We start from the raw sequence: 16,928 nt of genomic DNA, 5'->3' as shown, positions 1-16,928 counted from the left end.
AGTCGGCGTCGGACATCGTTTCCGCAAAAGGAATATCGAACCGCAGACCCAACCACGCAGGCCTTCCATGTGGCGCAAGGAAGTTACTGCACAAATTGAATTTCTCAAGCAAAAATCGTAAAGTACGACTTACACACAACCTGCACACTTGATAGGGTAGTATATTAATTTGAATTTAATATCACATTGCAGCTCGGCCTCCTCCTTATAGAATTTGTCGAGGGATCAAATACACAAATAATAGCTGCAAACAAATTTTTGAACGCTACGCACTGTCAAGACACGTAAACTATATATTTTTCATAAAAGAATATACTCGTATGCCCCAAACATTGCGCCTGAAATAACTGATATCAGTGCTTCTATGTTTTTGGTCTATTTGATAATAAAAGAAACTATCACACGAACTTTAGAACTATATCAGTTAGAAACCAGCAAAGCAGTGCATGCCGCTGACATGAAAAATGTAAACGCCATGAAATGAAGAAGTTGAGGACAAATATTTTAATAAAACTTTGCAATTCAAGAACCTTGTTTACATTTTTGTACATATGCAACGGCCAGGGAAAAATCTGAATGGCGCTGTCCTTCGATCGAATGTATTGCGCAGGAGGAACTGTCACGGGCCGTGTATTGTGCGTAGTTGCACCGAAATTATAGTCGCAACAAAGAGCACATATAGAAAGCAGGAGTTCTGCAAAATATACGAAGGCGAGCCAAATGAAAGTAAACCAATGCGAATATATGACAAACGGGGCACTTCATTTAAAAGTAGCGTCCATGAGCATTGAGACATTTGTCCCACTGACGAACGAGTCACGTGATTCCCGTCTCATAAAGCTCCTTGGGTTGCTAGTTTAAAAACCCTGTAACTGACTCCTTCACGTCATTGTCCGCCACGCACCTGGTTCCCTTGAGCTATTTCTCAATTGCCCGAAATTGTGGAAGTCACAAGGCGACAGGTCTGGGCTGTATGTCGGATGTTGCAGCGTTTCCCACTTGAACTTTGCCATTCTTGTGTTAACTACATCAACTACGAAGGGACGGGCATTGTCGTCGAGCAAGATGATGCCATTCGTCAATTTTCCATGTCGTTTGTTCTTGATTGCGGCACGCAGCCTATCCGGCATTTCACAATATCGGAAAGGATTGATAGTGTCTCCAGGTTTAGCAAATTCGATCAGTAATGGCCCCTGATGATCGAAAAAAAAAGCCAACGCCTTTCCAGCGGAAATGACGGCCTTTGCTTTCTTTGGGGAATATTGCCACTGTAAGCATTGCCGCCGTGTTTCAGGCTCGTAATAGTGACACCATGATTCGTCCACGGTGACCATTGCAGACAAGAAGTCGTCACCCTCATTGTGACATTGCCACACCCGACATATGAGCCAAGGCAGATGGCGATGATGATGTCCTGATTTATTGTGGCGCAAGGGTCAAGTATGGCCAAAGAGCGCCAGGCCAATGGTAATGAGTTCAAAATGAAGCAATAAATTACGAGCAATGGATATGACGGGGCTGTAAAGAGGCCTAAAAGACGGTCGCTGTAAAGTGCGTAAGAGCTACATGTATTAAACTATGACAATGACTATGAAACGTGCCAAGGATGAGAAAGATGCATTGTAAAAGAATTACAATGTTCTAACATTGGTCGCAGGTTGAAAATTCCAAAAAGCACTACTGCACTTAACAGAGCCCTTGAGGCACAAAGACCTTAAGGCGCGTGCTATACATGGACTACTATCACAGCTGCATCCTCTGGATAGAGGATGCGCTACGAAACTATTCGGCTATTAATATGCAAGACTACCTCGTTCAAGAAACCTAGGGCAGCTTTGGTAGTAAAAAAAGATTCTTTACCTAGAAACCTACCGGGATGGAAAGGGAGACAATAACGGTATGCTAGAGGAAAATGTTTCCTTCTTTCTCTTTCGGCTTCCCGACACTCCACGAGAATGTGGAGTACGGTGAGCCTCTCACCACATCTACCACAGGTTGGAGGTTGATTTCCGGTCAAAAGAAAATCAGGAGTACCATATGTGTGTCCAATTATGAGTCGACAGAATAGGACATCAGTTATTCGTGTTTTTGTAACGGAGGGCCAGAAACCTAACTTGGCCTTAATCAAGGGGAGCTTATTGTTTGTTTCAATCTCCAACAAGCATTGCCCGTGGCTGCTTAGCTTCGTTCGCAAAAAAAGGCTTGAGATGTGCGGTAGGAATAGATTTGGTACAATTAATAGCTTCCGATGTAATTGATGTGGCCATTTGGTCTGCTAGCATATTACCCTCGATGCATCAAGTGCCAGGAACCAAGCGTATCGTAACATGTCTATGAGATAAATAAATATTGCACAATTACGAGTAAAGCTCAATGAAAACAGAATTTTTGTGTTTTCTTAGGGATATTAGTAACTTTACAACACTTAACGAGTCTATGAAGATTATTGTCTTGCCTAGTCTTAATTTCTTTATGTGTTTAACCGCAGACAGTACCGCATAGTCTTCTGCTGTAAAGATACTTGTATGGGGGTTCAATACACCTGATTCAGAGAAAGAGGGACCAAAAGCCGCGTAAAACACACGAGCATGCAACTTTGATGAATCGGTGTCGAATTCAGAACAAGAATACTTCGATTGAGATTCTCGGAAATGTATAGCGATTTCAAGCTCAGGAGCGTGCTTTGTGATCTCTACAAAGGATACGTCACATTCTATCACCTGCCACTCCTAGGGCGGTAATAGCTTAGCTGGAGGCATTAGGCGATGTTCGAGAATTGGGACATCCATTTCTTCGCTAAGTTCTCTCACACGCCGTGAGAAATCTAGTGTCATGGAAGGTCCATTACGAAAAATCGTAGCACGCGTCAAGTCGTTAACCGTTGTGAAACATGGATGTTCTTTATTAGAGTGCACTTTGAGAAAATAGGTGAAGCTGATGTATGTTCTCTGAAAATGGAGTGACCACTCATCTGACTCTACGTATAGACTTTCGACGGGGCTTGTTCTAAATGCGCCAGTGGTCAGGCGGATACCCAGATGGTGGACAGGGTCTCACATTTTTAGCGCTCTCGGGGCGGCAGAGTGATATACCACGGCACCATAGTATAATCATGATCGAATTAGGCTCCTGTAAACATTCAATAAATACTTCCTGTCGCTACCCCATGTTGTGTGGGATAGGATTTTAAGTAAGTTCATTGTTTTTAGACATTCTGCTTTAAGACATTTTATGTGTGGAATGAAAGTAACCCTGGAGCCAAGTATAACACCTAGAAATTTGTGCTCTTTGTTTACAGGTATTTGTTGTCCGCAAAGCTCTACAAAAGGATCTGGAACAAGGCCTCTCTTTCTTGTAAAGAGAACACAAAAGCTTTTGTAGGGGTTGACCTTAAATCCATTTTTGTCTGCCAACTTGTACACCTTGTTTAGGCCCTGCTGTAGCTGCCTCTCACACACTGCAAGGTTGCAGGATTTAAGACCTATTTGTATGTCGTCTACGTAGACGGAATGAGAAATAGCTGGTGGTAATAATGTACGAAGCGTGTTCATCTTAATGACAAAGAGCGTGCAATTGAGTACGCCACCCTGAGGCACCCCAGTTTCCTGTATTTCCTGTACACGACAGTGCATTACCTATCTTCACCCGAAATGTGCGGTTCTGAGGTACCTTTCTATAATCTTTAACATATTGCCGCGCATGCCCAGCGCCGACAGGTCGCCCAGGATTCCGTACCACCAGGTTGTATCGTACGCCTTTTCCATTTCAAGAAGCACGGATAAAACGATTGTTTATGTACGAAAGCCCCGCGAATATTTGCTTCAATGCGCACGAGATGGTCTGTTGTAGATCTCCCTTCCCTAAAGCCACATTGAAATGGGTCAAGCATTTAGCTGGACTCTAAGAAATGTACGAGACGGCAATTGATCATTTTCTCAAAAAGCTTAGAAAGGCAGCTCGTAAGCGCTATAGGACGGTAGCTGGTCAGTAATGAACTATCTTTACCGAGCTTCAAAACGGGGATCACAATAGCTTCTTTCCATTTAGATGGGAGATACCCAGCAGCCCAGAGGGTATTGAAAAGTGCGAGTAGCGTGTCGGAGTGCAGGTTCTTAAGGATATCGTACATGATTCTATCGGGGCCCAGTGCAGAGCTCTGACATGCTGATAAGGAAGCTTTAAGTGCGGCGATGGTAAAAGGACGGCTATAAGGATCGTTTGGGATACATTTCCGATTCAGTAGCTTAAGTTCTTCTGTTGCTTTGTATTTCAGAAAGTTCTCCGAATAGTGAGTGGAGCTAGGCGGATTGTCGAAGTGTTCACTAAGAGCGTCGGCTTCGTCTTCCAACTTGTTTCCTTCTTTATCCACCAGCATCAACGGATGTATTTGTTGTCCCTGAAGTCTCCTTAGCCCGTCCCATATTTTAGCCTCTTGAGTATATGAATTCATAGCTGAAAGAAACCTCTGCCAGCCTGCCCTCATTGCCTGTCGTCGCATTCTTCTTCCCTGGGATTTAATCTCTTTGAATTGCATTTGATTTGTCTTTATTTGCCTTTATTTTGTCTCTTCCGTGCCCCTCTACAATCGTCATTCAACCAGGGCACCCCTCTTTTGAATGGGGTGCCACTTGCTTGAGTGAGGAACTTTTCTGCTGCGTCAATGCTAAAAGCGGTAAAATATGATACGGCATGATCTATACTAAAATTACTTATAAAATCTGGTGATATGTAGGTGGATTCCTTAAAAAAATTTTTAGTTAGCCTCGGATAGTTTCCAGCGAGGTAGATGCGGAGGGGAGTCATGCTGTGTTACTAGGTTTAGCGTTACTGGAAAGTGATCAGTTCCGAATGGATTTTTAATTGCACACCGTACTAAATCAGGGAAGATAGCAGCAGATCCGATCGACAGGTCTATAGATGAGTATGAATTATGATGTGGATTATAATACGTCGGTCTTTTTCTTATTGAAGAGGCACGCACTGGATGTTTATTGGAAATTTTCAATGAGTCGGCCGCTGGCGTCGCATAGTGAGTCTCCCCACATCGTGTCATGAGTGTTAAAATCTCCCACGAGTATGTAAGGCTCAGGAAGCCGATCAATGAGGTTATAGAAGTAAGTTTTTTCGAGATGATGGTTCGGGGGTAAATAAATGGAACATAGAGTGACCAATTTATTAAAAAGAATAGCCTGAACTAACACTGCCTCAAGGGGCGTCTGAAGGGTGACGTGTCGGCAAGCTATAGATTTATCGGCGACAATGGCTACATTGCCGGAGGCCTTAGCCTCGTCCCGGTCTTTTCGGAAAATGCTATAATTACGAAGAAAATTTGTGTTCGTAGATTTCAAATATGTCTCCAGAACACACAGCAACTTTGGACTGTGTTTGTATAGTAGTTCTATAATGTCGTCGAGGTTATGAATGAATCGTCTAACATTTCATTGTATTATTTGTGTTTTCATGATAATAAATGTGTTATTTGCTTTGTGTTTTAAGAGACAAAGATTAGCCCACGGGCCCTTTCCAGGTGCCGTAACGCGAGTTTTTTCTTTTTTGGAACGATCGAGAGAGGCTCGCCGCTCCTAAGGCGCTGGTGGTGCCGTCTGGCTTGTTGTGTCCATTGCCTCTTGCGAGGCGCTGGACCCGCGCTCTTGCGAGCGCTCTGTGTGACGTGAAGGCCTCGTCTCGGTAGACGAAACCTTTGAGACCACCGGCCCGGATGTCGATGGTCCCTTCTGTTGGGGCGGCGGAGCAGCGTTAGCTGCAAGAGCCGCGGGGGCGGATGGCGTCACTGCCGCCTCACTGCGTGTGGGTCAGACAGCCGCTGGGTGCTGTTTTGGCGCTGAACGCTGACACGCCACATCGGCAAAGCTGTTCCTGGGCAGGTACGAAACTCGCCTGCGTGCCTCCTTGAGTGATACATTCTGTTTTACTTTCAGTGTTACTATTTCTTTTTCTTTGTTCCACGATGGACAGGACCGCGAGTACGCGGCGTGCTCCCCATCCCAGTTCACACAGTGGAGAGAGTTTTGACATGATTCAGAGAGGTGTTCGTTAGCACTGCATTTCGCACAAGTCTGACGGCCTCGGCAGTTCTGTGAACTCTGGCCGAATCGCTGGCACTTAAAGCATCGTAAAGGATTTGGGATGTACGGTCTGCCTCGGATTTTCACATACCCTGTCTCGATAGTGTCGGGCGGGATGTTTGAGCCAAATGTAATTATTAGGTGCTTGGTATAAATTTCTTTTCCGTCACGTCTCCTTTTGATTCTTTTGACATCGATCACGTTCTGATCATTCCAACCCTCTAGAAGTTCCGGTTCAGACAATTCTAACAGATCAGCATCGGAGACAACGCCGCGGGAAGTATTCATTGTGCGGTGTGGGGTCACTGTTACTGGAACACCCCCAAAACATACAATTTTGGGCAGTTTTTCACGTTGTTTCTGATCCCGGAGCTCTAGAAGAAGATCACCACTTGCCATTTTCGATGCTTTGTAACCGGGACCGAAAACTTCCATCAGAGATTTCGAGACGACGAAGGGTGGGATCATTCTCACCGTCTTTTCAGGTTTGTCAAAGTGGATTACGTGAAAGTGGGGAAAGGTCTGTGTACGACTGCCAGAAAAATTGAAAGACATCTTCAGTGCTTCTTCATTTCTGAGGGTGATCAGGAAGTGGGGGGGGGAAAGAAGTTTCCATGAAAACACATAAAAATTCGGCTACAGCGCCGACCGCCCACCACGGAGCCCAACAAGGGGACGCGGCAGAGCTTCCATACAAGTCTGCACGACGACAGTCGTTAGCCATCCCTATAATCAAATATGGTGTACCCAAGGTAGGGTAGCCACACAGGATTAACCCTTGCCACCAAATAGAAAGGAAGTAAATGGAAAAGAGAAGAAGACAGGAAAGGCCAAAAAGTGAGAGAGAGAGAGAGAGACAGAGAGACAGAGAGAGAGAGAGAGACGAAGACTTGAGGAGAGAGAGAGACAGGAAAAGGCGACTGCCGATTTCCTCCAGGTGTGTCAGCCTCAAGGTGCTGTCTATGTGAAGCAGAGGGCGAAGAGGTGTGTTGACTCCGCCGGGAGGCTTTAATTGTCCAAACACCCAGCATCGGCTCAACCCCTAGGATACCCCTTTTCCCAATCACGGCTAAACCGCGCACGGCTACACGCGGGAGGGTCAAACCCTCGCATGCTTGGGTACGTGGTGTCGCAACACACCAAACGCCTGCTGGCGCAGACGTCTGCGGGCGAATCAAGGCAGCGTCGAAAATCTCCGTCTTGTGGCCGTGGTTCAGAATCTTGGGCACACATTGCGCACAGAGGAGCCGATAACCGAGATGTTCATGAACTATGGTGTGAACCAAACCGCGACTGATGTTCACACGCTCTGCCAGTTCATCGATGCTTATCCTCCGTTCTTGTCTAATCAGCTAATCAACCTTTGCGATTGCGTTGGAAGTGATTGCACGGTGGCTTTGACCCGGTATTGGATCCTCTTTGCAACTTTCAAGTCCTTCTTTGAACCGTTTGCTCTAGCGCTTCACAGTGGCCAACGAAATGCTATGTTTAACGTACACGGCAGCGATACGGCGACTGATTTCTTTTTGGGAAACACCTTCAGCTGTCGAAAACCTCAAGACACCACGCTGTTCAACTTTTGGAGCATACATTATGTCACGTAACGATGTTCAACCCAGTGTATGAGAGCATTAAAGAACCTTTATCCTCCCACCTGCGCGTCACTTTTGTAAATAAGAGATGCCTGTGTGCTACGCGCATGCTTCCCACATAATGAACCGAACCATTATTGCGCGGGATGGGTTTGCTCACTTTCATGTAACTCGCCCTCGCACATTAGAAATGCAAAGACACAATGCAATGTACAAATGCGGAGATACAGCTTGATAAAGGGCAAAAATTTGTTACTGGAGACAAACTTCACTGCACGTATACACAAAATCTCGCAACAAGATATACAAATGTACGTATAAGTCTCCAATAAAGCTACATATCTAAGAAAAAGCCACCGTATGTAATGTATCAAACCAGGCAAATAAACATGTTGCCCAATCACAGATTCACAGCCGAACTGATAGTTGGGCGAGTTGGTACGAATTTATAGTAAACTATTTTGCGCCAAATTGTGCGCGCAAAACATTTCACTATGCACAGATTCACAGATCAGAGAATCCTAAGCCCCCCCCCCCACCTCCCTCCCCCCCCGATACATTGTGCGTGACGGAAGGCGGCGCACTTTGTCCCCGCTTTTCTCCCTTGCGCACACAACACAGAGCCACCATCATCGGCTCACCCATGCCACCTCCCCCCCTCCCCCCCCCCCCCCGTCACTTACGCTTTCACTCGAACATGAAGCATGCGGCGGGCGGTCACGACGTTATCGCCCTTGCACTTTATGTGGAACATGAGGGCGATGGTGACGGCAGGAATGCGCCTGGAGTGTCCATATAATTGCTATTGCAATAAAATAAGCGTATCCAGCAACTGAAGCGTCCCGTGGCCCTTTACTTTCCGCTAAAGGAGTAACGAAATCGAACTTTCACCATGCGGCAATTCGCTGCGCCGCAACAATGTCTTTTTTCTTTTTTTTTCTTTTGTGGGGCTGGAGCACCAAAATGAAAAAAGAAAAAAACACACACGCACAAAGGAAAGCATGTTGGCCACAATCGAATGCCTATTTTGGGGCACTTAATGTGGCTACCGAAGTAATATCGAAGAAAACGTGAGACGCTTGGCCCACAAAGAACCATACGCATACTGCTCCGTATCCTACACCGGCGCGAGAAGACTTTCTGGAGAGGTTGCGCTCAAGCGAACGCGTTGCAATCCCTCGAGCCCCCAAAGTGATGGCGGCTAGCGACCATTGTTTTTTTTACTCGTCTTAGCCAGAAAGCGTTCAAAACTTTGCCAGGCAAAAATCCACTCGGCCAGACAAAAACTAACGTGCACCGATGTGCGCCGCGCGGTGGTCGGGGCAACACGAGAAAAACACATGCGCTCTGGCTGGCTCTGGCAGCCCGCGGGTAGCGATAACAAGAAAATTGAAGAGGCTCAATGTGTCCTCGCGAATAAAAGTTAAAGTAGAAAAATAAATGAGAACGTACTTACCTTTACTGGCTTTAGTGTCTTGACATGGACGCTTTGGGGCAGGTGAAAAAAATGTTGATATTCTTTTCTGTGACATGACGGCACAAATGAACCACCACAACGCTTTGTCTCACCGGACCTCGCTGCGTGATTTGCCAACTTGTCTGATAGTGTGTTGATTTGGCTTTTCTCGTTGTGTGGTCCCATGTACGACTTAAGAAAAATCAATGCACCTTTGGCGTCAAAAGTTTATATGAACATTAAACCCGCAAAGTTCCGGAATTGAAAATGTAAAGCATGACTTTGGAAATGTCAATGCACCTTTCGCATCAAAAGTTTATGAGAACTTTATACCCATAGAGTTTCGGAATTGAAATCTATGCGCTCCGTAGATTACGCGGCTTCCGCGAGATGCCGCGACCACTCCGCTCGCCGTCAAAACGCCCTTGAAACTTTGTGCTCGGATGGGGCTCCTTGCTTTATGTGAGTCCCGGTACATGGGCGTTGCCGCGAACTCGAGCCCGAGTTTGGAATGTTCGTGGTAAAATGACTTTTCGAGCGTGAAAAAGACATTCTAGACAAAATTAAGAATGATTTCCGGCGGCGGGGGTTGTTTTGGTCGGCGGTGCTTGACAGCACGAAAAAATTTCGGAGGGGGGGGGGGCTGAAGCCCCATAAGCCCCCTCCCTAGCTATGCCCCTTTCCTGCGCTTTACTACAAGAGTAGCTAGGTGCTGGAAATCGGGTTTGTCTTGTCCGTCCGTCCATCCATCCGTACGTCTATCCATTCATTCCGTTACGCTGACGACGACCGCTGTCCGTGGTGGGAGGGGAGGGGGCGGCGCTCTATTCCGGCTGCAACTGCCCATGTTGCGGAAGCGCGTAGTCACGCGGCCGTTTTATTGCTATAGCAATTAGATGAAGACTCCAGACGCATTTCTGCCGGCGGCGTCGCCGTGAGATTCTTATAAAGTCCAAGGGCGATAAAATCGTCGCCGTATGCTTTATGTGCGAGTGAAAGCTTGCGAGGCTGAGGCGCTCACCACAGTTCAATCTCGCACACGCAACGGACGAAAGCGGAGAGACAGCGCGACGCCCTCCGTCGCCCGCAAGCCTTCGGGGGAGGGGAGGGAAAGGGAGGGGGCGCGCTCTACTCCGGGCGACCCCGGCAGCAGCGCGAGCCCGGCCGGGCCCCTGTATCTCGAAAGACATCTGCGATGGGCACAGAGCACGCGCTGCGCTGTGTTTTTAAGGCACGGTTCGCGTTGATGCGCGTGTCTGCGCGAAGATCAATGCTGTCGCTGCCGCTGTCGCGTTTCCTCACTGCAGCGATTTGACAGTGAGTTTCCGCGGTCGTCGAGTAAGATCTCTTCATGTCGGCTTTTGCGCGCATGACACCATGCTTGTTAGTTTAGTTATGCTTGCGGACAATTTTCTGTGGTTAGTAAAGGGAAAACTACGGAGGCAAAGCACGCACAAGTGGGAGTGCTTCAGAAAAGACACCCGCGGTTTAATCCATGTTCGTTTAGGCTGCGGAAGAGAAAACAAACTCCTTATTCATCATCGTCATCATCATCAGCCTATTCATGTCCACTGCAGGACGAAGGCCTCTCCCTGCGATCTCCAATTACCCCTGTCCTGTACCAACCAATTCCAACTAGCACCCGCAAATTTCCTAATTTCGTCGCCCCATCTAGTCTTCTGCCGTCCTCTACTGCGCTTCCCTTCTCTTGGTGCACATTGTCGCCTTAATGGTCCAACGGTTATCTAGTCTGCGCATTACATGACCTGCCCAGCACCATTTTTTCTTTTAATGTCTATTAGAATATCGTCTATACCCGTTTGCTATCTGGTCCAAACCGCTCTCTTTCTGTCTCTTAAGGTTATGCCTAGCATTCTTCGTTCCATCGCTCTGTGCGCGGTCCTTAACTTGTTCTCAAGCTTCTTTGTCAGCCTCCAAGTCTCTGCGCCGTATGTCAGCACCGGTAAAATGCACTGATTGTATTCTTTGCTTTTCAATGAAAATGGTAAGCTCCCAGTCAGGGGCTCACGATGTCTCCCGTATGCGATTCAACTCATTTTTATTCTTCTGTGAATTTCCTTCTCATGGTCAGGGTTCCCTGTGATTAGTTGACCTAGGTAAACGTACTCCTCCGCAGACTCTAGAGGCTGGCTTGCGATCTTGAAATCTTGTTCCCTTTCCAGGTTATTTATCACTATCTTTGTCTGCTGCATATTAATCTTCAGCCGCACTCTTACACTTTCCCTGTTAAGGTCCTCAATAATTTGTTGTAACTCGTCTGCATTGCTGCTGAATAGAACAATGTCATCGGCAAAACGAAGGTTGTGGAGGTATTCGCCGTCGATCTTTACTCCTAAGCCTTCCCAGTTTAATAGCTTGAATACTTCTAAGCACGCAGTGAATAGCATTGGAGAGATTGTGTCTCCCTGTCTGACCCCTTCCTTTATAAGTATCTTCCTGCTTATTTTCGTAGAATTAAGGTAGCTGTCGAACCTCTCGGGATATTTTCCAAGGTATTTACGTAAGCGTTTTGTACTCCTTGACTACGTAATGCCTCTATGACTGCTGGCATCTCTACTGAATCAAATGCCCTTTCATAATCTATGAAAGTCATATAGAGAGGCTTATTGTAGTCTGCGGATTTCTCGATAACCTGATTGATGACGTGGATGTGAACCATTGTAGAATATCCCTTCCTGAAGCCAGCCTGTTCACTTAGTTGACTAAAGTCCAGTGTTGCCCTTATTTTATTGGAGATTATTTTGGTAAATATTTTATATAATACTAGGAGTAGGCTAATGGGCCTATAATTTTTCAATTGCTTAACGTCTCCATTTTTGTGGATTAGTATAATGTTTGCATTTTTCCAGTTTTCTGGGACCCTTGCAGTCGATAGACAGTTCGTATAAAGAGCCGCCAGTTTTCCTAGCATTATGTATCCTCCCTTTTTGATTAAATCGACTGTTATTCCATCCTCTCCTGCCTCTTTTCCCCGTTTCATGACTTGCAAGGCCTTTCTGACCTCATCTCTAGGTATAGGAGGAGTTTCTGTATACTGTACATTATTGTTTCGAATTGAGTGCTCCTGAGTCTTCTGGGTACTGTAAAGGTCAGTATAAAATTCTTCTGCTGTTTTTATTATACCTTCGAGATTGCTGATGATATTACCCTGCTTATCTTTCAGTGCATACATCTTAGTTTGTCCTATGCAAAGTTTTCTTCTCACTGATTTCAGGCTGTGTCCATTTTTAACGGCTTCTTCAGTTTTTCTCCAATTATAATTTCCAATATCACTTATTTTCGCTTTGTTGATCAGTTTTGACAGTTCCGCGAATTCTACATTATCTCTTGAGTTGGACACTTTCATTCTTTGTCGTTTCTTTATTAGGCCCTTTGTTACTTGGGAGAGCTTGTCTACTGATTGCCTTGCCTCCCACTTCAATTGCTGCCTCTGAAGCCAACCTCGTTATGGTTTCATTCATTACCTCTATGTCATCATCATCATTTCTCTGTTCTAAGGCTGCATATTTGTTTGCAAGTACCAGCCTAAATTTGTCTGCTTTTACGCTTACTGCCTCTAAGTTGACCTGTTCACTGCCTCTAAGTTGACCAATTTTACTCTTTCTCTATTCAAATTGATGTGAATCCTGGCCCTCACTAACCTATGATCACTACACTTTAATCTACCTGTTATTTCTACATCCTGCACTATGTTGGGATGAGCAGAAAGTATGAAATCAATTTCATTTCTTGTTTCACCATTAGGGCGTTTCCAGGTCCATTTTCTGCTGCTACGTTTCCTGAAAAAAAGTGTTCATTATTCTCAGCTTATTCCTTTCTGCGAATTCTACCAGCATCTCACCTCTAGCGTTTCTAGAATCGACACCGCAGTTGCTAAGTACCTGTTCACCCACCTGCTTTATCCCCACTTTTGCATTGAAGTTCCCCATTACTACTATATACCACGTTTGCCCTTTTCTCATCGCTAATTCAACATCTTCATAAAACTGATCTATTTCCTCATCGTCGTGACTGGACGTTGGAGCGTAGGTTTGTGCTACCTTTAATCTATACCTCTTATTGAGTTTGATTACGACTACTGCTACCCTCTCGGTGATGCTGTAGAATTCGTCAATGTTGCCCGCTATGTCTTTATGGATTAGTAATCCTACCCCGTATTGCTTCTTATCGGGGAGACCTCTATAGCAGAAGACATGGCTGTTATTCAACACTGTGTAAGCCTCACCTGTTCTTCTAACCTCGCTAAGGCCGACAATATACCAAACAATGTCTGATAGTTCTTCGAAGAGTCCTGCTAAGCTAGCCTCACCCGAGAGGGTTCGGGTGTTAAACGTTGCAAGGATCAGTTTCCATTGGCGGCCTGTCCGGAACCAGGTATTCCTAGCACCCTCTGCTGCGTTGCAAGTCTGACCGCCCCCTTGGTCAGGTGCTCCGCAGTCGCTGGGGACTGAGGGCCATTTCATTGAGGAGATCATTTCATTAGGGAGGTGGTGGCCAAATACTGCATCAGGGAGGCCATTTCCTGTTCTAATGAAGGAATGTCTTTGTTCGAGCTTAGTGGGCGTTTCCTAACTTGGTTGTACGTGGATTAGTACAGCCCCACTCGCTCTCGGCATCTATCGCCGGTGTCAGGTGCCACTCCAAGCCTGCAGATGTAGTGCACTGGAGGACGTCATACGCAGATACATCATAGTTAAAAAAAAAAAAAAGAGGGGAGGGATTTGAACTTCCGACGACCGCAACCGGGCGTAAGATATAGCTCAGTAGGATAATCCCGCAGGTGGCTAGGCTACCTTGTCGCCAATAACTACGGCCCAGAGGGCCTTACATACGTAAGAAATCCGCTAATTTGTCCGCCCTTTGCGGGTTTTTGCTGATCGGCATAGGGCGCAAGACGTAATGTGATTTCTCGGTTGCCCTAGCCTGTTTCCCACATCTTACGCATGCACGCGGTCTTGAGCGCGCCTAGGTACACAATATATTTTTGTTGAATTTGAACAGCGCTTAACACTTGTGCGTAAAAATAAAAAAAGGAAAAGTTTTTCAGCGCTTACCGAGAGGCCCCGAGTATCGTATGATCCGCTCGTCGCGTCTCTTGTCGTCCGAAAACTCGCGTTCTCGGGTGGCTATTCGGAATGCTCAGTCGCACCGCCGTCTCACGACTGCGCTGAGATTCGCACAAAGCAGGCGACCTTGACGGCTCTCAGTGGTGTCTTCATCCTTTCTACAGCTTTGGACAGTGATTATACTAGAGCTAATAAGAAGGAGCGGGGGGAGGTAACTGACCTCGTAGTTTTTCTGGGAACGCAGCGAGCCTAAGGACTAGGGAGACGGGAGTTGTATGCCTCATTTAACCTACAGTGGTGCCTTCTTCGGTCAGTGAAACTTGGTTTCAACAATTCGCGCTTGTAAGAAATTGGTGGCTCTGCTACCGCCGCGGTCGCAATACAATTCTCGGCAATAAAAATGAAAGGAAGCACGAAAGAATAACTGCAGGTGTAGACGAAAAGGATGGACGCATATACGATAGTTCTGACGTGCTGAAAATCTGTGTGTTAACTTTACAGCTAGGTGTTGTTGTGGCTTGCTTTCCCAAGTGTTACAAGGAAAATTGGATACAAGTGTTTCAAGGAGAACTGCAAGAGGGTCCCCGTGTGGACGGTCGTGGCGAAGATATGTAATTCCCTATGATAGTGATAAACTAAAGAAGGAAAGGAAAAAAAAGAAAGAAAATTCGAGGTTCGAACTCGTGAGCCCAGGATGATTGCCTGGAGGATGGCTCAGTGGGTTGGTCCGCAAGGCCCCAGGGTACCTACTTCTTATTACTCCTTATTTTTAAAGCTCCTTATTACACTCTAAACAAAGTTTACACCATTTGCGGTGTATATGTGCCATGCAACGATAATCGTCATTTACCTTGCTTGCGTTTCCTTTCTTGAAAACGCCGCACCCGCTACTTTCCTGTCGGCAGTGATATATGTCATGCTGATAACGCGCATGCCGTTCGTTAATGGTAAGTACCAGGCTTGCAGCGTTAAAGATAGAAAATGCGGACAAGACAAAGGACGTTTATTGTTGTGTGGCAAGATACGACCCAAAAGGTGTAATTTTGCTTAAGAGTGTAGGTGCTGCCATAGGCAGAGAGTTTTCATTTTTTTCGGGCGGGGGGGGGGGGGGGCGACCAGCTTTCCGAACCCTCTCTCTCTCTCTCTCTCTCTCTCTATATATATATATATATATATATATATATATATATATATATATATATATATGCGCTTAAGTGACGGCGTTGTATGAATCTATACAAGACCTTATAGTTGGGGACATTTCAATTTATCACTAATACTGCTTCGCCGTTCCGGCGAAACTGCAGCCTCTCTCTTTCTCTCTCTATCTCGTTTTTTTTTCTTTGAGTCCGAGTACGAGCGCTGCGGCCCATGACTGCTGTTAATTCTGATTTCGAATGAATCCGGCTTGGCCTCATTTCGCTTATTGAGTGAATTATACAGTGTTTCCCAACTATCATGCACCAAGACTTTACAAAAGAATAATAGTAGTAGTAGCCGCCATAATAGTAGCCGCCAGTAATTCTTTCGTTACTGAGATTTAATTCGGTAATTGCATTTAATTACCTAACTCGAGAAGTACTGTCCTAATTTTCAAAGTGTCAATTAGGCATTTGCAAGCACCCAAAATGACATCTAACTGCGGTGTTTTGAGCTATGCACTAATCGCGTACTAATTTTTTCCGACTGGTAAAGAAACCTCACGACATATGAAAAATATCACGTGACGGCGCTCCCACCCACATCATAATGTAGCGCCCTCAAATAAGCTGATTGAAAGCAACTGAATTACCTGTCGCAAACCCGAAGCGACAGCGCATCACCTTGATAATGGTATACGGAAGGAGCACCAACAGCAGGTTTCGCGGCTTAGCAGCCATTCCTTCCTCTCATTTCTACGTCACATTTATTATCCGTCTCTCAAGGACGACTAATCACATTGATAACAAAAGCCCCTTGATAACGTGGTGGAAACGCCGCTTTGACCACGCGCGAAACGCCAAAAGCAATGGATTAGGCATAGCATGTTTCAAAATCCCGGCATTACTCGCACCGCACCGAAAGAGTGCGCGCGAACGTATACTACGCGCCAGAAACTTGCTTCAATCGGACCAAAGCCAAATTAACGTGAACGTTTTATTTTTCACGAAAGTGTATACGTGCTGCAAAAACGGGTTCGTGTCAAAAAATAAAAGCGAAATAAAAAGACCGGGAAGCGACTAACGTGTAGAGTGAATTCTATGGCAGGCACCCGTTAACCTTGCCTTGAACTAATCTGATGTCCGTCTTGATCATGTAAGCACAATCTATCACATAACCCTAAAGAAAGAAATCGAGTTAAGGGAGGTCAGGTGTCCTAGCCGGCCAATTTACAGGCCCGTGCCTTCCAATCTATTGCGCATGAAAAGTCGCATCCAGCCAGCTTCGTGCTCGGCTGTTGCTGTGTGCTGCTGCTACATCTTGCTGATAACACAGAAGTGGAAGACGTGGCAGTGGGACTTCGCTGAGAAACTCATCCACCACTCCTTCAAGAATTTCGTTCATGTAATGCTGTCCAGTGAATGCGTGATCGAAGAAGATTGGACCGATTATCCGGTGTAAATTCTGCATTCCACAGTGAACGACCGCTAGTACTGGTGCCTCCTGCGCTTTACCCAGTGTGAATTACAGTCCCTCCAATGGTGTGCGTTATGCAAATTTACCGAGG

Source organism: Dermacentor andersoni, chromosome 1 (assembly GCF_023375885.2).
Source record: "Dermacentor andersoni chromosome 1, qqDerAnde1_hic_scaffold, whole genome shotgun sequence".
In the NCBI taxonomy this organism is placed as follows: domain Eukaryota; kingdom Metazoa; phylum Arthropoda; class Arachnida; order Ixodida; family Ixodidae; genus Dermacentor; species Dermacentor andersoni.
This window is presented reverse-complemented; position numbering follows the sequence as displayed.